The following is a 26,247-nucleotide window of genomic DNA, read 5'->3' as shown; positions in this document are numbered from 1 at the left end:
GGTTTGACTCGAGAGAAAAAGATTTAGATTTGCTTGGTGAGTTCGGCTGTTACACCCTATATTTTCGTACGTGAGAGTACGTTGTAAGTCAATTGATGTAAGCTCAGAAATGAGATCAACTTTGAAAGTACATAAAGTAAGTTAATCATATTACTTTGGAGGTTACAAATCTTTAAGATCATGGATAAGAAGTACCAATAGGGTTGAAAGGCTGAGAAGCTAGACAAATTGAAGAAAATAAGTTTCATCGAATGTCGACAAGTTAAGAATGTTATAAAATATACTTTTAGGGTGATACTAGGGTGCTTAACATGATAAGGAGGTTATGTTATGAGTTATTTTATTCGTATGATAGTTGTGTATTACATTTTGAAGTCAAGCAAGTTGTGGAATAATAGTTGGCAAAGGTCATTACAAGTTACATTCATAAATTTGCTGAAAATTAGGTCACATATAGATGCACTTTTCTCCCAATATACGTGGAATTACTAGATTATCCACCTACGAAATGAAAGATCTATGAGTCTCGTTTTCTACACATTAAACCGTTCATCAATACGACATTCGAGTAAAGAGATATTCATATTTTTGTGAAACCGCGCAGGCAGCCCCTATGGGACCCACTTGATCGGTGGCTGACATTCACCTATTCTTATCTCATTTTTGGGATGAGATTTGTTCATTTTTCGACCTGCTTCCATCCTCACACTATCCAAATCCTCCCAAATAGTTCCCCTAAGGCTCCAAACAAATTCTAAAAAAATACACCATAATCCAAAATCATAGTTAGCCAAAGGTGAAGAATAACCCCTCTATGGTGTTGTGATGTGAATAAGGATGATGGTGAGCTAAGTAATGCTTAGGGTTCGAATTGTATCTACTACCTAAGGTATGTTTAACATTCTTTTGATTGTGTTTAAGGTTAATTACATATTGGTTGTGATGTTGGAGTGAAAGATTACAAGATAGCACTTGAAAGGGGAAGAGACGTTGTTATCTTTTGTTGGGTTATTTTTAATGGACTGTTTAGGAAAGGTTATTTCCATGAACTATAAATGGCTGGAAAATGGGAAAAATAACTTGATTATGATATGGTTTCTGTTGTTATGCATGTCTATATGTTTATCAAGTGAATTGGTGAAAGAAGCATACGAAACTTGAGATTGGAAGTGAAGATTAGCTTAAGTCACTTCTATGGTGTTGTATTGCCATTGAGGGCTGTTGTAAGCTAAATATATTTTGGATTTTGATTTTAAGCTACTGTATAGGGTAAGCATATTATGTTCTTGCATGTGCTTAATGTTATCTTGATGTTGATTAAGTTAAATGGATGGACTAGACATGAACTAGTGAATAACGTTGCTAATTGAGGATAGTTGGAGTTTTAGAATATTTTCTATATTATAAACATATGGTATAAGACGGGAATAATTGATGAATGACTTCATTTTCATGTTAATGATACTGTTAGGTTAAAGTAAGAAGTCTATAAGGGGTGATATTGGGTATATAGATTCCAATCAGAGCTTACCGCTCGTCGTGAAGTATTTGTGACTTATTATTGTTATATAGTGTCTTGTTATTGATAATTATATATTTCTAGATCGCTCTGGTTATTGCTATTGGTATATGGTATTGGAGGAGGCCCTTATTACAGGGGAGATGCTACCGAATTTACGTAAACGAGCTACTAGCTTAAGTTACAGACTTACCCTTTACTCAGCACGTATTTTGAATCTCCTTATGCTATGGTAGATTGAGTTGGGTTGTTTGAAGAAGTTTCTTGGAAGGTATTAAGGACTCAACGGGGTTAAGGTTTGTTAGGGCTATCCCTTCATTCCTTTTGGCATGATCCATATGATACAAGCAAAACGAGCTAATGTGCAATTTTCATAAATGACTCTATTCATAGAAGTACTAGGGGTGCCTATGTTCTTGATTCCCCATGTGTCCTATTATTATATCATCTGTTCATGGGTCTCAGAAAATCCGTATGTTGATAAAGTTTATCCGAAGGCATATTGATCTTATGACATTCCGAGAGATCTTATTGACATACTTTATTATGCATTGCATTCATTTATACATTTACATTGACCCATGACCAGATGGAGTTATATACGCGTATATTATATGTATTTTGATATGGGGAAAGTTTACGGCTTTATATACGTACCACCACCTGATCAGTTGGTATACGTTGATGATTTCGCCTATAGAGGCTGAGATGATATGATGGGATGCCCTCAGATGATTGATGATGTTATGTATGCATATAGCTATGCATGATATGCCATTTATACGCATATTCATGACATTATAAATGTTTTATGATTCACAGAGCTATTTAGACTTACAGGTTGAGTCCTTTACTCCATGCTTCTTTCATGTCTTTTATATACTACTTTTCATGCCTTACATATTCAATACTTTATTCGTACTGACATCCTTTTTTGCTTGGGGATGCTTTGTTTCATGCCCGCAGGTCCCGATATGCAGGTTGACAGTCCTCCTAGTAGGCTATTAATTCTTCAGAAGGTGTTGGCGCACTCCATTTGCTCCGGAGTTGCCTATTTAGTCAGTATGCTTTGGACATGTTATGATTGGTATGGCGGGGCCTTGTCCTGGCCTTTACGATATTTATGTACTCTTAGAGGCTTGTAGATAGATGTCATGCATATGAAAGATTGTATGGCCTTTTCGACCTATGTTTTGAGTGTACAAGTTATCATTTCGGTCTTATAGGAACGTATGTCACATGTATAAGTTTGTATTCCATGTTGGATTATCCTATGTCAAGTATTCCCTTGTATTTTATTCTGGTTATATCATGACGACCCTTCTGGCCCATTTTCCCTATAATAGTATGATAAGAAAGATACATTACCTTGGTACTCAATTGGGTAAGGCATCAGGTGCCCATTGCAGTCCATCGGTTTAGGTCGTGACAAAAGTGGTATCAGAGAAGTTCTGTCCTAGGGAGTCTACAAGCCGTGTCTAGCAGAGTCTTGTTTATGTGTGTGTTTTGCCCCATACTTATAAGCAAGAGGCTACAAGGCATTTAGGACATATCCCTTTCTCCTTACTCTAGGTCGTGTGGTAGAGCTCAGTTGTAATAAATCAAACTCCTAAATTCTATTTTATTCATAATGCAACGATACTTACTTCCAGAAAGACAGTTGGTAAGCGAATGAATATGGCTGTGGAAGAGTTGAGTCAGAGGAACTCGATTTTGCATCATACTTATGATGAGTAAATGTAAGGTCTTCAGCAGATCATGTGTGTACTAAGACGTGTAAGCTTCTTGACAAGGAGACCTAAGTCATGAATATCTATCCACCCATATGGTAAAAAGCAACAAGAGAAGAAGCAGGGTGAAGAAGGGTATGAGGTACCCAATAGTGAAGATTATCATTATTTACAATTCAGGCAGAGAAATATAAGCATTATGAGTTACTTTCAACAGTCCGTGAAGCACTTCACTCGTTTAAGAAGACACATAAAATTACTAGCTTTTCGGTGTTGAAGGAAAGGGGCTTTAAACCTTCATCGATGCCAACGCTTTAGATGAAAGATTGATGTTTCTATTCGAATATAAGGCCCTACGCCTTATGGCTTGGGGAGATTAATATAGTTGAGTTGCAAGCATCCTGAGATTTAAATGCTAGGAAGCTTTAAGCAATATCTCATTTTTCGTTCCCCAGCTCTCAGAAATGGAGAAGGAATCAAAAATCTTGTGAACCCCTCAAACTCCATAGGTAATTCGAGACAATTCAAGAAGAATAAGAAAAGATAAGACAAAGAACTTGAACATTGACAATAGAAAGTTGAATACTACCATTCTTTCGTGTTGACTCTTCCGCGGAGTAGCCTAAAGAATCCCCTTTTTCGCTTATTACTCCTATAGAACGAGAGATTCGGCAACATTCACTGAGTAAAAATAAACTTCCACTTTCTTTCATAAGAAAACTTCTTATAAACTAAGTAACAGAGATATATACAATTGATCATACTCATCTTAGTTATGACCTTTGGGAGCTAACAGATATAGTTTAAGAGAAGGATGGGACATCAAGATCCAGCTAGGGTTAGAGTAACCCAAAATGGTGGATGAATTGTTAGTGTTAGCTTACATTTACAAAGAATACTAAAAATGTGATAGTAGTTCTCCTTGTGAAACACGCTGGTCGTGCACCCTAGAATAATACAATCGGAAATAAATACTAGAATGTACATAATTTTCAGAAGATAGGTACTTGAATCCTAGAATGGATAAATATTTACCTTAGTATAACATTCGTCCCTAGTTAGGAGAGAATGTTAGTCGACCTGAAGAGCCAGTGGAAGAACGACCTGGAAAAGTAATTGCTTACATTTAAAGACAACGGAGAAGGCACGAAAGGAAATCTATGGTGCTAGCAAGTTAAAGGAAGGTTGCGAGTAATATAAATAGATATTTGTAGGTCGCAATATAAAGTATGGTAGAGCAACAAGGTTTTAGGTAGATAGGAGTAAGGATAAGAAAAGGTGAGTGAGAAGGCGACAAGAATAGGTCAGTCCTCAAGATTAAACCCATCAAAACAAGAGAGCTGATAGTTTTTGTAAGTTATAGAAAGCTCGGTACAACCTGAATGAACTCAGAGGAGTCTAAGACTAGGAGCAATTAGAAGAGATAAAATGCTGCCTTGTTAGTAGAATAAAGGTTTAATGGTGATAGATAAGAGGATGACGTTTAGCCTTTTGAATGAGTAATGATTTTTAAAAAAAGGGATTTCATGAATTGCACAGGATTAGAATACCCCCATAAGATGAATCACGTTGGGATGATATGAAATATGGTTATTGAAGTATATTATCGTCCCTAGGTGGATCCGGCAAATCACTTCAGATGTTCCCCGATGAGATGTGACGCCTAGTGACAATGTGTTACGTAAGAGGTTTCAAGTTATCAGTGGTAGATTATAGATCAATATTAAGGTGAATGAACAATAGATGGATAAAAGTTCCAACGTATGAGAGGAGATAAGGATGTTATTCTTTAGATGAACAGTAATAAGGAAGCATTAAAGGACTTAGATTTATACGTATAGAATAAGCAGTGAGAGAGTAACCTGGAGTTGGGTAGTAGACCTCGGTAATAATAAACCAAAGTAAGAGTTATGGTATAGTTTAACCTAACTTAGATGTAGTAAAGCCATAAGCAGAGATAACCAAGGCTATGAAACAAGATATAGTAGTAGTCGTAAGTTCAACAAAGTACAAAGCGAAGAACTTCGGTATACCTATAGATGCCTAGAGGGTCAGCTTGTCATAGTTCTGTATATGTTCACAAGGTGAGGCCTAGAGATTGGCTAAAATCTTGAGAAAAAGGAGAGAAGAGTCGCATAGGCATATATACAAGGGCATAGTCGTATAGGCTACAGGATAGAAGGTAGAAACAATAACGAGATTGGAAGAATTCCGACCACATGTCGTGGTGTGAGAAAGAGGCCTAAGGGGGGGAATACCCTAGCCTTTGGATTTATTCACAGAATAGTTGCCTAGATGGAAATGATATTATTAATGTATTCGTAAGAGCTATAAGTTATGATATTGATAAGTGCAACAGTCAACATTCGAGGACGAATGTTCCAAAGGGGGGAATGATGTTACACCCCATATGTTTGTACATGAGAGTACGTCGTAAGTCAATTGATGTAAGCTCATAAATGATATCATCTTTGAAAGTACATAAATTAAGTTAGTCGTGTTACGTTGGACGTTACAAATCTTTAAGATCATGGATAACAAGTACCAAGAGAGTTGAAAGGCTGAGAAGCTAAACAAATTGAAGAAAATAAGTTTCGTCGAAAGTTGACAAGTTGGGAATGTTATAACATATACTTTTGGAGTGATACTAGGGTGCTTAACATGATAACGAGGTTATGTTATAAGTTATTTTATTCATATGATAGTTGTGTATTACGTTTTGAAGTAAAGCGAGTTGTGGAACAATAGTTAGCAAAGGTCATCACAAGTTACATTCATAAATATGCTAAAATTAGGTCAAATATAGCTGAGCTTTTATCCCAATATATTTGGAATTACGGGATGATCCACATACCAAATTGAAGATCTACAAGTCTAGTTTTTGATATATTAAACCGCTCATCAATACGACATCCGAGTAGAGAGATATTCACATTTTTGTGCGATCGCGTAGGAAGCCCCTGTGGGACCCACTTGATCGGTGGCCAACCTTCACCTATTATTATCTCGTTTTTGGGGTGAGATTTGTTCATTTTTCGACCTCCTTCCATCATCATACTCTCCAAACCCTCCCAAACAGTTCCCCCAAGGCTCCAAATAAATTCCAAAAAAATACACCATAATCCAACATCAAAGTTAGCCAAAGGTGAAGAATAACCCCTCTATGGTGTTGTGATGTAAATAAGGATGATGGTGAGCTAAGTTAAGCTTAGGGTTCGAATTGTATCTACTTCCTAAGGTATGTTTAACATTCGTTTGATTGTGTTTAAGGTTAATTACATGTTGTTTGTGGTGTTGGAGTGAGAGATTACATGATAGCACTTGAAAGGGAAAGAGATGTTATCTTTTGTTGGGTTGTTTTAGGGCTATATATATATATATATATGTTGTTATGGCTGGAAATTGGAGAAATTAACTTTATTATGATATGGTTTCTGTTGTTATACTTGTCTATATGTTTATCAAGTGAATTGATGAAAGGAACATATGGAACTTGAGATTGGAAGTGAAGATTAGCTTAAGTCACTTCTATGGTGTTGTATTGCCATTGAGGGCTGTTGTAAGCTAAATCTAACTTGGATTTCGACTTGAAGTTACTATAGGGGGTAAGCATATTGTGTTCTTGCATGTTCTTAATGTTATCTTGATGTTGATTAAGTTAAGAGGATGGACTAGATATGAACTAGTGAATAAAGTTGCTAATTTAGGATAGTTGGAGTTGTGGATTATTTTCTTTGTTATAAACATGTGGTATAAGGGTGTAATCATTGATTAATGACTTCATTATCATGTTAATGATACTGTTAAATTAAAGTAAGAAGTCTATAAAGGGGTGATATTGGGTATACGGATTCAAATTAGAGCTTGCCGCTCGTCATGAAGTATTTGTGACTTGTTGTTGTTACATGGTGTCTTGTTATTGATAATTATATGTTTCGGGATTGCTCTGGCTTTTGTTGTTGGTATATGCTATTGGAGGAGGCCCTTGTTAGAGGGGACATGTTGTCGAGTTTACGTAAATGAGCTATACTAGCTTAAGTTACTGACATAGCCTTTAATCAGCACAGATTTTGAATCTTCTTATGCTATGGTAGATTGAGTTGAGTTGTTTGAAGAATTTCTTGGAAGGTATTAAGGACTCAATGGAGTTAAGGTATGTTAAGGCTATCCCTTCTTTTCTTTTGGCATGATCTATATGATACAAACAAAATGAGCAAATGCGCAACTTTCATAAATGACTCTATTCATAAAAGTACTAGGGGTTCCTATGTTCTTGATTCCCTATGTGTTCTATTATTATATCATCCTTTCATGGGTCTCAGAAAATAGGTAAGTTGATAAAGTTTATCCGAAGGCATATTGATCTTATGACATTCCGAGAGATCTAATTGACATACTTTATTATGCATTGCATTCATTTATACATGGCTTTACATATGCGTATATTATATGTACATGGGATATGGGGAAAGGTTACGGTATTATATATGTACCACCACCTGATCAGATGGAATACATTGATGATTTCGCTCACAGAGGCTGAGATGATATGATGGGATGCCCTTAGAGGCTTGATGATGTTATTTATGCATATACCTATGCATGATATGCTACTTATATACATATGCATGACATTATAAATGTTTCATGATTCACAGAGCTATTCAAACTTACAAGTTAAGTCCTTTACTCCTTGTTTCTTTCATGTCTTATATACTACTTTCCATGCATTACATACTCAGTACTTTATTCGTACTGACGTCCCTTTTGCCCGGGGATGCTGCGTTTATGCCCGCAGGTCCCGATAGACATGTTGACAGTCCTCCTAGTAGGCTATCAGCTCAGCAGAAGGTGTTGGCGCATTCCACTTGCTCCGAAGTTTCCTACTTGGTCGGTAAGCTTTAGACATGTTATGATTGGTATGGCGGAGCCTTGTCCCAGCCTTTATGATGTTTATGTGCTCTTAAAGGCTTGTAGACAGATGTTATGCACATGAAAACTGTATGGCCTATTCGGCCGATGTTTTGAGTGTACAAATGATAATTTTGTTATTATAGGTCCATATGTCACATGTATAAGTTTGTATTCCATGTTAGGTCATTCTATGTCGAGTATTCTCTTATATTTTATTCTGATTATATCATGACATTTCTTATGGCCTATTTACCCAAGATGGTATTATAAGAAAGATATATTACGTTGGTACTCGGTTGGGTAAGGCACCGGTTGCCCATCGCAACCCATGGGTTTGGGTCGTGACATCGACATCTTTAACAGTTGAGATATTTGAGAGAATTGAAAACTAGGGTTTTGATTTTGGAATTGTGTTCTCAGATGGGGCTGGGTAATTTGATCGAATGAGAGAAGAGAGACGTAAAAGATGATTTTGTATAGACACGATTTGACAGTTGTTTGGCTCAATCAATCACACATATTGCTCCTAATCCGATTCTGAGAGAAAAAGAGAATAACGCGCAGCTTTCGAAATGTTAAAAGGCGGTTAATGGGCTTTGATTGGGTAGTAGAGATGTGTTGATAGAGAGTTTAGGAAACTGATCATATTTTTATGCAGATTGGTATTAATCATGATTACTCTAGGGGTGTGCATAACAATATTATCTTTGAAACCCGATACCCTTTTTAATTTCAGTAGTTGGATGAAATCATTATTATAGGATAAAATTAATTGACTAGGAACCAGGTTTTAACAAAGTGGAAGTTCAACAGTCTATCACAACTATCTATTGGAAAGGAGGTACATACTTGGGTGTCACACAACCAGGTTCTTTGACTTGTTCCTGCTATGTGACCAAGAAGTTCTCTTTTGATCTAAGATTTTTTTTTATTAGATTAAAAATCTAATCCCTTGAAACCATGCCACGCGTGCATACCTGTTATAGTATAAGACTGATTAATATATTTAAACACTTTGATTCACTAAAATTTATTAAAACATAGCCCATCATCGAGGGGGTTAGGAATGTCTTAGTTCATTTTGATCAAACCAAGCTCCAAGCAGTTTATTTCAAAGTGATCCCTGCTCAAAGCTTTGTTAAATATGTCAGTGATCTACTCTTCTGTCTTGCAAAATTTCATTAATATGTGACCTTCTTCCACATTATATCTCAAAAAGTGATACCTCACATTAATATATTTTGTTCTCTTGTGATGAACTGGATTCCTTGCCATGTTCAAGAAGGGACGTGTTCAATCATTACTCCATAATCTTCCTATTGTTGATTTATCACAACATGAGGCAGCACCTATATACTTAGCTTCTACAGTTAATAAAGCTATTGAATTTTCATTATTTGAAGCCTATGATATCAAACATGAAACAAGGAAATAAGCCATAGCAGATGTGATCTTCTTATCTACTAGGTAACACACATAATTAATATCAACATAAACAGTAAATTCAAATGAATAACCAGATAAATGCCAAAGAACCAGGTCCTGAGTGTCGTTAGGTATCTCAAAATTCTTTTAATAGCTTTCAGATGAGACTCCTTTGGATTCGACGAAAATCTTGCACACAACTCCCCACATTATACACAATATCTGGTCTACTAGAAGTCAGGTATAGTAAGGATCCAACATATACTTCTTTTTATCAACAAAGGAATCAGGTTTATCTATATCCATCCTGGTTGCAGTTTCCATGAAAGTATCATTTGTCTTTATACTATCCATCTCAAATCTCTTGAGGAGCTACTTGATATACTTCTGTTGATGTATCATTGTACCTTTTTCAGTCTACTTAACTTGTAGTCCAAGGAAGAATTTCAATTCACCAAACATGCTCATCTCAGATTCACTACCCATCAGATTGACAAACTCATTGCACAAGGATTCATTTGTTGGCCCAAAAATGATGTCATCAACATATATCTAAACAATCAACAGGTTCTTGCCACTTTTCAACAAGAATAATGTGTTGTCAATTTTACCGCATGAGAACCCGTTCTCTAGAAGAAATTTTGATAGCCTTTCATACCATACCTTTGGTGTTTGCTTTAATCCATATAACGATTTTCCCAATTTGTACACATGATTAGAGAACTCATGGATTTTACATTTAGGGGTGGACGTACAAACACTTATTCCTTCATGTATCCATTTCGAAAATCACTTTTCACATCCATTTGATACAACTTGAAGCTCATGTAGGATGCAAATTCAATGAGCATTCGAATAGCCCGCATTTTGGCAACATGAGAAAAAGTCTCATCATAGTTAATACCTTATTCTTGATTGTAACCTTGCACAACCAGTCTCGCGATATTTCTAGTGATATTTTTTCTGATCATCTAACTTGTTTATGAACACCCACCTGATTCTAATAAATGATCTATCATCTGGCATAGGAACCAAGTGCTAAACCTTATTTCTTTCAAACTGATTAAATTCTTCTTGCATAGCCATTATCCAATTAGCATCTTCAAGTGCCTTATTTTATGTTCTTGGGCTCTACCATAGATATGTAGGCTGTGAAAGCAATCATAATTGTGAATTTTGATCTTATCACTGTTCCAGACTCAATAGCTTTAAGAATTCTTGTGAGTGGATCAGAGCTCTGATGTATCGAACGTCTAGCATGAGAATCTTGAATCATATTGTTTCCTTCATGTTCTGCAGGAGGAGCAGGCTCATTCATTCCCACAATATTTTCATTATATGTTCCCTTTGCATGTTGTACATCATGCTCAGCTTCTAGAGGATTAGGTTCTTGCGTTTGTTCTACAGCATCCCCTGGAAGTTTTTGGTTTGATTGACTATCATATATTTGGGTGAGTCCAAATTCTCCATCATTAGTAGCCTATGTACCTTCCTCAGCAAAGTGGCTAGTCTCATAAAAACTCACATGTATACTTCCTTCAACACATGTAGTTCTTTTGTTAAACACCTTATAAGCTTTCATATGTGGAGAATAACCTTGAAAGACACCCTCATCGCGTTTTGCAACAAACTTTTCTAAATCCTCTTTACCATTATTGTGTATAAAACACTTGCTACCAAAGGCTCTTAGGTGAGTTATATTAGGTTTTCTACCCTTAAGTAACTCATAGGTGGTCTTTTCAATTATTAGCATGCACTTATTTATAATATAATAAGCAGTGTTCACAGCTTCAACCTAGAAAGTCTTAGGAAGATCACTGGCAATCAATGTGATTCTTTCCATTTTTAAGGTTCTATTTTTCCTTTCCACAATACCGTTTTGATAAGGGAATCTAGGTGCAGAAAAATTGTGATCAATGCCATTATTCACATAAAACTCAAGGATATTAACGTTCTCAAAATCAGTTCCACAGCCAAATCTAATGCTAGTAACATGACTATCTATTTTTCTTTGCAATTTTTTAACAAAAGTTACATACATACCAAATGTTTCTTTTTTGGTTGCAAGAAATATAGTCTAAGTAAATCTATAATAATCATCAATAATCACAAACACATATATTTTTCCTCCTCTACTTTAAACCCTCATAAGTCCACATAGATCAACATGTAGCAATTCTAGTGGACGGGAGGTACTTATAACTTTGTTCGATTTAAAGGAAAATCTGACATGTTTACCCTTAGTTTAAGCATCACATATTTTATCTCCCCTGAATTTTGTTTTTGGAGAACCGAGGACCAGGTCCTTGGTGATCAATTTTTTCCTCAAAGAAAAACTAACATGTCCTAGCCTCTTATGCCACAGAAAGAAATCAATATCATGTGCACTAAGGCATGATAATTCATTTTTAGACATCATATTTAGTGTCACAATCCAAAATCCAACAAGTCGTGATGGCGCCTAACACACTTGCTAGGCAAGCCAGACATAACAATAATAAACTATAATAGCAAAAATGACAGAAATATAGCACAATACTTCTAATACATAATAAAATCTCTTAGAACTAGTAAATACAGAGTCATGAGCTCTAATACGAAAATACAAGTCTGACATGACCAAATACAATATTGTTTGAAATAAAGACAACAATACAAAATAAAAAAGACGCCAAGACTACGGTCGAGAATGCAGTTCTACCTCATCTCTCAGTAATCAACTATGCTACAAGCCTCGGATATTGATGACTGGACCGACATCTGGATTTGCACAATTAAGTACAGAGAGTAGCATGAGTACAACCGACCCAATGTACTCAGCAAGTATCATAACTAACCTCGGTGATGTAAAAGAAGCAAGAACTATAAATGATACTTGCTATAACCTATACAGTTTCATAAATTCAGCAAGTACAGAACAATAATATGATCAAGTCATAAAGCACTGAAAGAATCATCTATGTGTGCATAATTTCTCAGTATTCTGCTTAGTCAATGATACAATATATAATGATGATATGCAAATAAGTCAGGTAAATAACAACAAAAATTGCAATGAAAGATGAAATGCAAAATCCAAAACAAACACTAGCTAGATTCCATATCCGTACCAAACCATTGATCAGATTTCCTCAAATGTGCATGTACACCATCAAGAAGGAACATGAGAGGGTGACCCTGTAACGATCCCGACCGGTTGTTTTGAGTATTTTAGCCTTTTTACCTTATTTATTGCCTCTTATATGTTATATTGTGGTTATGTGACTTGCTGGGGGGTTTGGATTTGGGTTCGGATGAGTTTCGAAGTAAAATGGGACACTTAGTCCCAAAGTTAGAAGTTAAAGTTGAAAGAGTTGACCGTAGTTTGGCTTTTGTGTAGACAACTCCGGAATAGAGTTTTGACGGTTCCAGTAGCTCCGTATGGTGATTTTGGACTTAGGAGCGTGTCCAAATACTTGAGGCGAAAGCTAGAAAGTTAAAGGTTTGGAAGGTTGAGAAGTTTGACCGTTGACTTTATTGATATCAGGGTCAGATCCTGATTCCAGAAGTTGGAATGGGTCTGTCATGTCATTTATGATTTGTGTGCAAAATTTGAGGTCAATTGTAGTTGGTTTGGTATGCTTCGGCAATGGTTTTTGATGTTAGAAGTTCATAAGTTCATTAGGCTTAAATCGATATTTGATTCGTGGTTTTAGTATTGTTTGATGTGATATGAGGCTTCGAGCACATTCATATCGTGTTTTAAAACTTGTTGGTATGTTTGGACGGGGTCACGGGGGCCCCGGGCGTGTTTCGGGTTCAGTTCGGACCATTTGCTCTTGAATTAAGAATGCTGGTTTTCTGTTCTGGTTTCCTTCTACGTATTCGCAAACGTTCACCTGCGATCGTGTAGAGTCCTCAGGGAGCGCTGGGATTTTTCTCTTCGCGCTTGCGAAGGCAAGGTTGCGATCGCAAAGTATTCTGAGCTTGGACAATGCGAACACGTGAGGTCTATCACGTTCGCATATAAGGAAGACGAGGTTGGGGCTGAGCCACGTGTTGTACATCGTGTTCACGTGGCCTGGGACGCGATCACGTAGGTTAAGGAAGCTGCTCATCGAATTCGCGACTAGCTTCACGCGATCGCGAAGAAAGTTTTATTGAGCTGGGAAGTATTGTTCTAGGCGATCGCGATTCTTTGTCAGGGATCGCGAAAGAGGACATCCGGGCAGCAGTGTTAAAGTTGCAAACGAGGGTTTTATCTCATTTTTCATCTTTTGGACCTAGTGTCGCGAACCAAAATCAAACTACTCGTGATGGCACCTAACCCTCAACCGCTAGGTAAGCCAATTAGCAACCATCCAATTCAAACGAGATTTACCGAGAAGACTAGTGATGAAATAACTGAACTTTTATACAAAAATCTCAAGGATTGGTAGTACAAATCATGAGCTTCTAACACTTAGAGTTTATAAAGCTGGTACGAAATAAATACATCATTTGTTCTAAATGTACATGAATAGATTTATAAATCTAAAGCTACCAAGAACAAGAGGTAGCTACAACCGAAACGCAGGTTCATTATCAAAGCCATCTCCCGCCATACAAAACAGTATCAGCTCTAAAATCAGTACGCAAGGTGCAGAAGTGTAGTATGAATACAACCGACCTTATGTACTCAATAAGCAACAAACCTAGCCTTAGGTTGAAAGCAGTGACAAGTTTGGACAATGGTCAGAGTCCAACACCAATAGCCAACAACAACTCATAACAATAAAATAAAAGTAGTATAAGAAATAACTCAAAGATATGATGCTCAGCTCGTTCACAGTTACGGAAGATAGATATGCTTTTCAAGTATAACAGTAAAACCCAAATCTTTCCCCGAAATCACCAAAATATGAGTAAGTCAGAAATTGTGATTTTTCTCAAAAACTTTCAACAACAGATAAGATGTTTTAATTTTGGATAGCATGAGGTAAGTACATCTCTATGCATACATGTCAATGTGCATATGAAGTCCTGAATGTCACAAAACTGTGTAGCATGAGGAAATGCATCTCTATGGCATGTATGTCAAGTATACATGTCAATGCAATGCATTATAGTGATGAACTCATGTACTCACACTCTCATAGTACTCAATCTCACTATCTCGCACACCCACTCATCACACTCAGTCACTCAGCACTGTATGGTACCTGCTGCGGCGTGCAGCCCGATCCCATCATAAATCAATAAATATTGCGTTCACTGCTGGTATGTGAGACTCCGGAGGGGCGGATCCTTCCCAAGCGCTAATATAAGCCATCATGGCCTGTTGCAGCATGCAACTCGATCACAACAGTAATATATATAAAGCTCATAGGACCTGTTGCGGCATGCAGTACTCTAGAAACACTATCCCGTGCATACCGACCTCTGAGCGGCTCAAAACTAGCCAAAAGCAACTCAAGAACATCAAATATTGCCAAAGGAAACAAACCCAATCGATAAAGGTGGAATCTTTAACTAAAAGCCCAAAGTCAACCAAAACGTCAAACCCGGGCCGCTCCTTGGAACCCAACAAAACTCATAAAATCCGATAACTCATTCAATTACGAGTTCAACCATACTATTTTCACTCAAATATGACTCTGAATCGATGTTCAAAACTCAAATATTAGTTTTATGAAATTTTAGACAAAAAATCCCAAATTCACCTTGAAATCATCAATCAAATGCCAAAAATGAAGATGGATTCATGCAATATAACCAAAACCGAGTATAGAACACTTACCCCAATTCATACGGTGAAAAGCGCCTCCATAATTACCCAAATCCGAGCTCCCCAACTCAAAATATGACGAAATGAACAAACCCTCGATATAAAATATTTTTGCCCAGTTGTTCTGCCTCGTTTCTTATGCCAAACGATCCTGAAACTCACTTTTGATGCCTCCAATAGATTCCTTGTGAAATGCCAGTCAAGTTAGGCTTTTGAATTACTCCATTTGACATTATAATGAAAGAGATATGTTGGTTTCAATATTGGAAATAGTGCAGATTTTTAAATACGAATTCAGTGGCTATTTCGTAATTAATCTGAAAAAAATCTAGCAACCCAATTCATAGTAAAATGACCATAAATTTCTCATACGACCTCAAAACTTGATGATTCCAGTTGCTATGGATCTAAAATTAAGATACGGATCTAATGCTATAATCAAAACAGAAATTGGAGCTAATTTGCTTAATGTGGTACCATTTATGCTTGAAGAAACGACGTCGAAACATAAAAAACGAGCGCAGCACAACCCAAACCTATATGAAACTCACCTGAGCCCCTCGGGACCCCGTTCGTACATACCAACAAGTCCCATAACATAACACGGACTTACTTGAGGCTTCTAATCATGCATAATAATATCAAAACCACGAATCGCACCTCAAATCGAACTTAATGAACTTTGAATCTTTCAACTTCCCAAACTCATGACGAACCTTATCAAATCAACTCAGAATGAACTCAAATTTTTCACACAAGTCCCAAATGACATAACGAAGCCATTCTAATTCCTGGAATCACAATCCGAACCCGATATCATCAAAGTCAACTCCCGGTCAAACTTTTGAATATTCCAAACCTTCAAATTTTTAACTTTCGCCAAATAGTGCCGATACCTTCTAGAAATATCCAAATGCAAATCCGGATATTCGCCTAAGTCTAAAATTACCATCCGGACCTAACGGAATCATCAAAACTCCGATCCGAGATGAAGTACTAAAAAGTCAAAATTTGTCAACTCTTCCAACTTAAAGCTTCCTAGTTGAGAATCATTCTTCCAAATCAATCCTGAATAACCTGAAAACAAAAATCGACGATTTACACAAATCATAATACATCATACGATGCTGCTCAAGCCTTCAAATAGCTGAACGGAATGCAAATGCTCAAAATGACCGACTGGGTCATTACATTCTCCCTCACTTAAATATATGTTCGTCCTCGAACGTGCCAAGAGTTATTCCTAAGCCATCAAATCACTATGTAACCTTACCATGCACATACCCGAGGGTGATCCCACGTCACCCCAATCCATGTAAGCCTGACAACACATCATAACTGAAGATCATTACTTTAACCTTAGTCCGTAAGCCTTAGAACCCAATTTCCAACATCCGGAATTCCTTACAAAACCCGAATCTCGCATCTACACACTGTATGAGTCTGAACAAGCTATATCAAGCCATAACCATAACCCAAGATGTAATCACTTGATATACCACACAATTCGCATACTCGTATCAATAATTCCCGATCACAGTGGCTACTCAAAATAAACATGGTACCGGTAATAAACCTCATATCAAATAAAACCTCGTTCCAAAATATTCGTACATTGTCGATGATGAAAGAAACATGTGAAAACTCATAACCACCCCTCAGATCAACAAGTCATGGAGCTCTCTCTTGTCCGACAAGAACGAAAGCCAAATCCTAAGCCGATTTTTAATATTATTCTTCCAAACATACCTTAATCAAATCTGATAGTATCCATTCTAGGTCTAATGACCTTACCTCATCAGACACAACTATTCTATCGACATGCCACACCAATACAACCTAAACTCACAACCGTTCAATCCGTGAACCAATAAGCAACAATTCAAATATACTCAAACATGAAAAATGACTCAAACGAGAGAACTATCCTGCAAGCTCAACAAGTACCACCACAAACGCAATGTTATGAACCCATCACACATGGTAGAACCAAGACACACGAATCAATCACAAAGGATCATATCTCAATATAACTCAGCTGCAATGCGTGACCCCATCCAAACACTAGTCCATATGAAATACCTCAAGCCACAATGCTTAAAATCGACAACCATGCGCAATTTGACATCACGTACATGAAGTGCATGGCCATAACCACGGAGAAGAAAATAACATAATATACCATAAGCCGGAAAGACCATAACCAAAGCGCAATCAACCATTCCACACCCCAATCACCATCTCGCTCGAATTTCGCTATTAGGCCCAAACAGAACCACACCATATGTGCATATAACAAACGAATAACAACCCATCGTAGCATGGAAGAGTAGCACATAGAACATATCAGATACGAATAATATACTTCTGAGAACTCCTAGTATCCAAATCTATAGAACACATGAATCACCATAGTTGATCCCAATTCCACCACTCGAACGACTAACACATCTCTCATACACAATCATCCCATGAGAAATATTTCTATTATTCCCCCGCGCAACATGGAAAAAATCTGAATATCGGTTGTCGATCAACCAGGCAAGTACCGCAATACCAATGAAGCATCCGAAGTCAAAACACAGTGCGCCTTATGAAATGTGAACCCTTCTCGGGCAATACCAAGTAGTTATAGCATTCATCTAAACATAGGAAACCGTCCATGTTGTCTAAGAATTCATGACCTTCCCTTCAAAACTGAACTATGACCTTGCACATGCAAATCTCAGTCCCACACAACACATCGCATCTATTATGCCATCATATGAAAAGTATGAGAATTTCATAATCAACTCTGAGTCACAAGCAGAATACATACCCGATCAGTTAGAAACCTTCCATTTGACCTCATCCAGGAGAAAATCACAATACTCAACATGCTCCTCACGGCAGTAGGAAATATCCATTTCAAATATTGGTAGAAACCATCGAGAACTCTCTAAAACCCATTGCACATAATTAAGCCATCATAACTGAGTCTCTCTAACTCAACCAAGCCATGCAGGTCGCCAAACCCAAGAATATTTCCACAAAACACCAGTAGAAACTCACCACATCATAAGTACCCAAAGAACCGATCATATCTATTACCATATTGATCCAACCTACTACCATGCTATCCTATTTATCCGAGTTCCTTCCAGATTACCCTCATGTTGACACTTCTCCTTGCCATAACAATACGATCCTTACCCAAATCTCACCATAAGAGATCCTAGCATAAAACCACACAGCCCTAAGGCCCATAAGCCGTTGTATTCCCATTTAAACACTCAAAATACCGCATCCAAGATACCCTCTATGAAGAGACCTAATGTGAATCTAAAATTATTTCATTTGCCTTCCTGATACTGAAATGTTGAATCCATAGTGATACAGAAATACCGCAAGTCCCGGTACCATCCATTGTAAATCTCAGATCTTAGCCATGTAAAAACCTAAAAGTTTCTCAATTGCTACATATAAACCTTGAATCCATTAGAACCTTCTAGGGAGTCATCCACTTTGCTCAAATCTCAAGTGTACCGCCCAAACAGGCCGAACGACCTGTCCCCCATTAGCATGACAACACCCAAAGAAGTAACTCTGTCTTAACGCAACCGAGTAAATTTCTACTCCATGCGCACTACATCTGTCATGAATAACAAATCAAATCATTCTATGATTTCCATATACCCATAACGTGTAATACATCATGCATCCAAAATATTTCTTGCTTAAGTCATCCTCAAAACCAGCCTCTGCAAGTCATAACCGACCCACAAGTATGCCTCAGGCCAAAACCAATACAACACGTAACCATGCAACTAAATCGTCGATAGCATACTCCCCCACTTGGATCAAAGCAATAGATCAAAACACTCGATAACCCAAAATGCCCATACTCTATTACGGCTATAATACCGTAGTGAGATTCAACGAAATCCTTTATAAACTCATATAACACAAACAATATAGTACCTCAAATCATCTTCTAAGCTTGCATTCATCCTCGTGATGATCAGGTCAACTTTCTCAACCAATCCAAACTCAAATCGCAAAACCTATACCCACTGGAAGAAAAGAAATCCTCAACACAACATCATAAGGATCAGACATTCGTAGATTACCCCGCATGTGATAACCCACCTGCTTAGCCTCAAATTGACATCTCTCTATACCCTTTCACAGCCACATCTACTACGCAATCACTTAATCTTCATGAGTCTGTACTCATCAATAAGACATGAAAATCTACTGCGTTCCACAAATGAAATAACAAGAAAAAATCTCTCAAAACCTTCATAACTCAAGACTATATGGCACATCTACAGAAATCGAGCATCTAATAGTTCTTTTTAAATCTCAAGCAAAATCTTCCTATTACATTCAAACCATCCGAACACATCTTGCAGTCACGTCCTACTCATCATATAGCCATTCAACCACTCATCGAGCCACAAATTCCACCTATAGGGAAACTACCAGACATATAAGTTCAAAAGCATATGCTTACACAATCAAAATCACCATGCTTAAGCTACAATCAAAACCCAGCCTCAAGTCCTCCAGACTGGCCCATCTTCAGCACACAAAAAACATATCTCACACCTCATCCATGGAATCCACAAGCAGTCGATGTACAGCTGATACCGAGTGCTCACATGCGCATACGAGTGAGTGGAAGGAATTCAAAGAGATATTCTTCAAGATGAATCAATGTCGCACGATAAGGAAAGAAAGATGAGAGGTTTATCCTAAATGACATGTAGCCTCTTGAAGATAGGTATGGACGTCATCATACCAATCTGCAAGACTCTATTAGACACTTGCTCATGACTCACAGAACCTATAAACCTAGATCTCTTATACCAACTTGTCATGACCCAAAATCTAACTAATCGTGATAGCACCTAACCCCCAACTGCTAGGTAAGACAATTAGCAACCATCTAATTCAAATAAGATTTACTAAGAAGATAAGTGATGAAATAACTGAACTTTTATACAAAAATCCCAAGGATTGATAGTACAAATCATGAGCTTCTATGACTTAGAGTTTACAAAGCTGGTACGAAATAAATACATCATCTCTTCGAAATATACATGAAAAGATTTATAAATCTAAAGCTACCAAGAACAAGAGGCAGCTACAACCGAAACGCAGGTTTATCATCAAAGCTAGCTCCCGCCATACAAAGCAGTATCAACTCCAAAATCTGCACGCAAGGTGCATAAGTGTAGTATGAGTACAACCGACTCCACGTACTCAATAATTAACAAACATAACCTTAGGTTGAAAGCAGTGAAAAGCTTGGACAACGGCCAGAGTCCAACACTAATATCCAACAACAACTCATAATAATATAATAAAAGTAGTACAAGAAATAACTCAAAGATTTTATGCTCAGTGCATTCACAGTTACGGAAGATAGATATGCTTTTCAAGTATAACAGTAAAACCCAAATCTTTCCCCGAAATCACCAAATTATGAGTAAGTGAGAAATCTGTGATTTTTCCCAAGAACTTTCAACAATAGATAAAATGTTTCAATTTCGGATAGCATGAGGTAAGTATATCTCTATACCTATATGTCAATGTGCATATGAAGTCCTGAATGTCACAAAATCATGTAGCATGAGGAAATGAATCTCTATGCATGTATGCCAAGTATACATATCAATGCAATGCATCACAATGATGAACTCATGTACTCACACTCTTAAAGTACTCCATCTCACTATGTCGCACACCCACTCATCACACTCAATCACACACCACATTTAGTCACTCAGCACTGTATGGTACCTGATGTGGTGCGCAGCCCGATCCCATCATGAATCAATCAAAACTACGCTCACTACTAGTATGTTAGACTCTGGAGGGGCGAATCCTGCCCAAGCGTTAATATAAGCCATCATGGCCTGTTGCGGCGTGCAGCCCGATCCCATCATAATATATACATATAATATTGCTACGGCGTGCAGCCCGATCCATATATATATATATATATATATATATATATATATATATATATATATATAAATATATATATATATAGCATGGTGCGGCGTGCAGCCCGATCTACGATATCTCTCACAATAGTGCTCCCAGGCCCCAACTCAGTCATAATCTCTCCAACCTCTTTGGCTCACAAATCTCATGTCAATCAGCGCAAACAATGATAACATGATGTGACAACTATGATAATAGAGACTGAGATATTATACGAATGAATGAATATGACTGAGTATCTAATTGCTATTTAAGCAAATAACTCAACAACAGAGATGACCTCAGTGGATCCCAATAGAATAATCATATAGCCTAAACATGATTTATAACATGATTCACATCTCAATTACTCTAACAAGTAGAAATTTTATGGATAAAAACAAGATTAGGTAACTACACAGTATCAGAGAATCAACTGAGTCATAATTCACACGGTGCACGCCCACACGCCCGTCACCTAGCATGTGCATCACCTCAACACCAAATACATAACACGTATGTTCAGGGATTCATACCCTCAGCACCAGTTTAAAAGTGTTACTTACCTCGAACAAGCTGAATCCAATATCGAGGAAGCCAAACAATACTCCAGAAATGCCATCACGTACATACCGACCTCCTAACAACTCGAAACTAGCAAAAAGCAACTCAAGAACATCAAATAATGCCAAAGGAAACAAACCCAATTGATAAAGGTGGAATCATTAATCAAAAGCCCAAAGTCAACCAAAACGTCAAACTCAGGCCCGCACCTCAGAACTCAACAAAACTTAAAAAATAGAACAACCCATTCAATTACGAGTTGAACCATACTAGTTTAACTCAAATCGGACTCCAAATCGATGTTCAAAACTCAAAAATTAATTTTATAAAATTTTAGACAAAACCCCCTCAAATTTCACTTTAAAATCTTCAATCAAATGCCAAAAATGAAGATGGATTCATTAAATATAACCAAAATTGAGTATAGAACACTTATCCCAATCCATGTGGTGAAAATCGTCTCCAAAATTGCCCAAATCCGAGCTCCCCAACTCAAAATATGACCAAATGAACAAACCCTCGATATTAAATATTTCTGACCAGCTATTCTGCCTCCTTTCTTATGCCAAACAATCTCGAAATTCGCTTTTGATGCCTCTAATAGATTCCTTGTGAAATTCAAGTCAAGTTAGGCTTTTGAATCACTCCATTTGACCTTATAATAAAGGAGATATGTTGGTTTTAATATTTGGAAATAGTGCAGATTTTTAAATACGAATTTAGTGACAATTTCGTAATTAATCTGAAAAAGTCTGGCAACCCAATTCTTAGTAAAATGATCATAAATTCCTCATACGATGTCAAAACTTGATGATTACAGTTGCTATGGTTCCAAAATTACGATACAGATCAAATGCTTCAATCAAAACAGAAATCGGATCTCATATGCTTAATGTGATACCATTTATGCTTGAAGAAACGACGTCGAAACATAAAAAACGAGCGCAACACAACCCAAACCTATCTGAAACTCACCTGAGCACCTCGGGACCCCATCCAAACATATTAACAATTCCCATAACATAACACAGACTTACTCGAGGCCTTGTGCATATTGTTGAGTTATTCACTTTCGGTTGCTACTGTTGAGACTCTTGTGCATATTGTGGTTGAGCCATAGGCTATTTATTATGGAAACACTATTATTGTTGAATTCTTTGTCAAGTTGTGATATTGGACACTTGAGGTACGATTTGTGATATGTTGTGATATTGATGCGCATGCGGTGGTATAAGGTTTGGAGTTGAAATGCATGCGGTGAGATAAGGTGGGCTTGATGCGTGTGTTGCTAGTAGGGGAACTACTTGAAGTCATGCAGTGTGATAAGATGGGCTAAAACGCGGGTAGCTATTTCAGGAAAATGATTTCCAGAACTAAATGCAAGGCTCCCGCTGTGATATAAGGAAAGATTGTGATTTGATTTGTGAAATGAGACTACGAGGTGATACCTCGGTAGTGATTCTTGTTGATACCTTTCATTTACATCACTTGTGTTTTATTTGCATTGCTTCCTTGGTGTTCTTATTATGTGTTTTCTTCCGTGATGTCTTAATTGCCTTAGTTCAGTATAGTTATTCTTGTTATATTTCTTTATTGTATCATTTCCATTGTTTTTCATTATCATACTGTCATATACCTGTTCAGTTTTCTTATTTAATCCAGTAAGTGTCTTGGCCTGGCCTTGTCACTACTCTACTGAGGTTAGGCTTGATACTTACTGAGTACCGTTATGGCATACTCATGCTATACTTCTGCACACATTTTTGTGCAGATCCAAGTACATCTTATCAGCCTAGGCACTAGTGAGTCGAGCTTGGATCAGAGACTTCAAGGTATACATGTCGCCGTCCGCAGGCCTCAGAATCACCCTCTATCTAGTTCTATTTCATTTTCCCTCTTTTATAGATACTATTGTATAGGGATGTTCAGTATACTCTTGTAGAGCTTGTGACTTGGTATCACCAGATTTTAGGAGTTTTATTCTGTTGAGTTGTGGAGTCCTTTTCATGATAGTTGTTGAGTAATTTGAAAGTTGTTTTTTTCATTTTCTTAGTTAAATTCTGCATGTATGATAGGCTTACCTAGTCTTAGAGACTAGGTGCCATCACGACATCCTACGGAGAGAAATTGGGGTCGTGACAAGTTAGTATCAGAGCTCTAGGTTAATATGTATTATGAGTCACATCAGGTTTATTAAAATCTCGTGGATCGGTGCGGAGACGTCTGTACTTGTCTTCGAGAGGCTATGGAACTTTTAGGAAACTTCACTTCTTTGATTCCTTATCGTGCAAATTTGTTGACTTCCAAATTATGAATCTTTGTCTTTCTATTCTCTCACAGATGGTGAGGACACACACTGCTGGATCCGATGATCAGACACCCACACCCCCTGCTAGAGCCAAGTCATAGGCCGAGGAGGAGCACGTGGTGCAGCCAGAGCACCTGCTCGAGCTGCGACAGAGGAGCCACCAGTAGCTCCAGTTGGGGGGAAGGCACCTGAGGTGACTGTCGCTACCCCTGAACTTCAGGAGACCCTCGCCCAGTTCTTGAGCATGTTTGGTACTCTAGCTCAAGCGGGGTTGGTCCCGCTTGCACCAGCCACATCTCAAGCTGGGGAAGGAGCACAGAATCCTGTGGCCCGTACCCCAGAGTAGCGGGTCCATATTGACTAGGTCCCAGAGGTTATACCATTGCAGTCGGTTGTCTAGTTCAGCCCGAGGTTAGGGCAACAGCATCTGAGGAGGAGCAACTCAGGCTCGAGAGGTACAAGAAGTACCATCCTCCTACTTTCAGCGGCCTAGCTACATAGGACACACAGGGCTTTCTAGAGAAGTGCCACCGTATTCTCCGCACCATGGATATAGTGGAGATAAGCGGGGTTGGTTTCACTAATTTCCAGCTGTCGGGACCACCATACCAGTGGTCGCAGGCTTATGAGGAGGGTAGCCCAGCTGAGGCAGCTTCACTTACATGGGCTCAGTTTTCAGAGATGCTCCTGAGAGAGCTTGTTCCCCAGAGATTTTGGGATGCATGACGTGCAGAGTTTGAGCAGTTGCACCAGGGTGCTATGACCATGTCAGAGTATGCCGTCAGGTTCAGCAAGTTGTCCATACATGCACCTGCCTTAGTTTCCACAGTCAGAGAGCGAGTCCGTCGATTTATCGAGGGCTCAACTATGGTATTAGATTCAGCATGGCTCGAGAGTTGGAGACTGCTACCCCATATCAACAGATAGTAGAGGTCGCATGGAGATTGGAGGGTATGCAAGACCAGGAGAGAGAGGACAGGGAGGAAAAGAGGCCTCAAGATTCTGGTGGATATAGTAGTGCACATGCCCTAGTTGCAGCCCATCATGGTAGAGGCTATATGAGCCATCCAATTCATTCAGCACTTTCAACTTCCAGTGGTATTTCGACTACTCGCAGGTCTTAGGTTGCCTATTATGCACCGCCACTATCTAGTGCACCTCCTGCATGGGGTGCTTTCAACGGTCAGTCAAGCCGACCAGGCCAGAGATAGTTTTAGTAGCCACGTCCTCTGAGAGCTTATTTTCAGTGTGGTGATACTCATCATATGGTGAGGGATTGCCCAAGACACGGGAGGGGTGCACCTCCACAGACTACTCATGCTCCACGTATTCCATAGGGTCTCTAGAATTCTCAGGCTGTGGTTACCGCACCAGTTGTCACTCCACCTGCACAGCCAGCTAAGGGTAGAGGTCAGGCAGATAGGGGGAGGTATCACGCCCCAAACTCGAGAAGCATGACCGACGCTCAACCGAGTGAACCCGGCCGAGCAAGCCTGTTAGATACTTTCTACCCAATTAACCCAGGATCAAGAAAAGACGTAATTTCATTAATTATATAGTACGAATCTCATTCATACAATCCTAAATCGTTTCATTAGACATTGCGCCTTCAAGTCTCAAAATACACACTTCTTAAAGTCTGAGAGGAACAAGTGATCAACACAACATATACTTGTTTAACATTCCAACACCCATACATAACCCACATAGTGTCTACGGAGCCTCTAAAGATACAAAAGAGAGTAAAGATGGTGCCGGCAACAAGGCCCCAGCTATACCTCAAAAAGTGACCACAATATAAACAAAAGGTACAATACATGACCCCAGAATGAAATGGGGCTCACCGAGTCCGCTGAGAACAGGATGCAGCACTATCTGTGATCAGCACTGTCTGCTATTTAACCACCTACATCCATGTAAAGATACAGCACTTCAGGCAAAAGGGATGTTAGTACCGTCGAATAGCACGAGTATATATAGCTAAACACCAACTCAATAGAATGAATAATAATACAAGAGGAATATTCAAAAATTCAATAAGGACTTTCAAATAATATTAAAACATCAA

The sequence above is a fragment of the Nicotiana tabacum genome, chromosome 19, assembly GCF_000715075.1.
Source record: "Nicotiana tabacum cultivar K326 chromosome 19, ASM71507v2, whole genome shotgun sequence".
NCBI classification, from domain to species: domain Eukaryota; kingdom Viridiplantae; phylum Streptophyta; class Magnoliopsida; order Solanales; family Solanaceae; genus Nicotiana; species Nicotiana tabacum.
The sequence above is the reverse complement of the archived record's forward strand: the minus strand, read 5'-3'. Positions refer to the sequence as shown.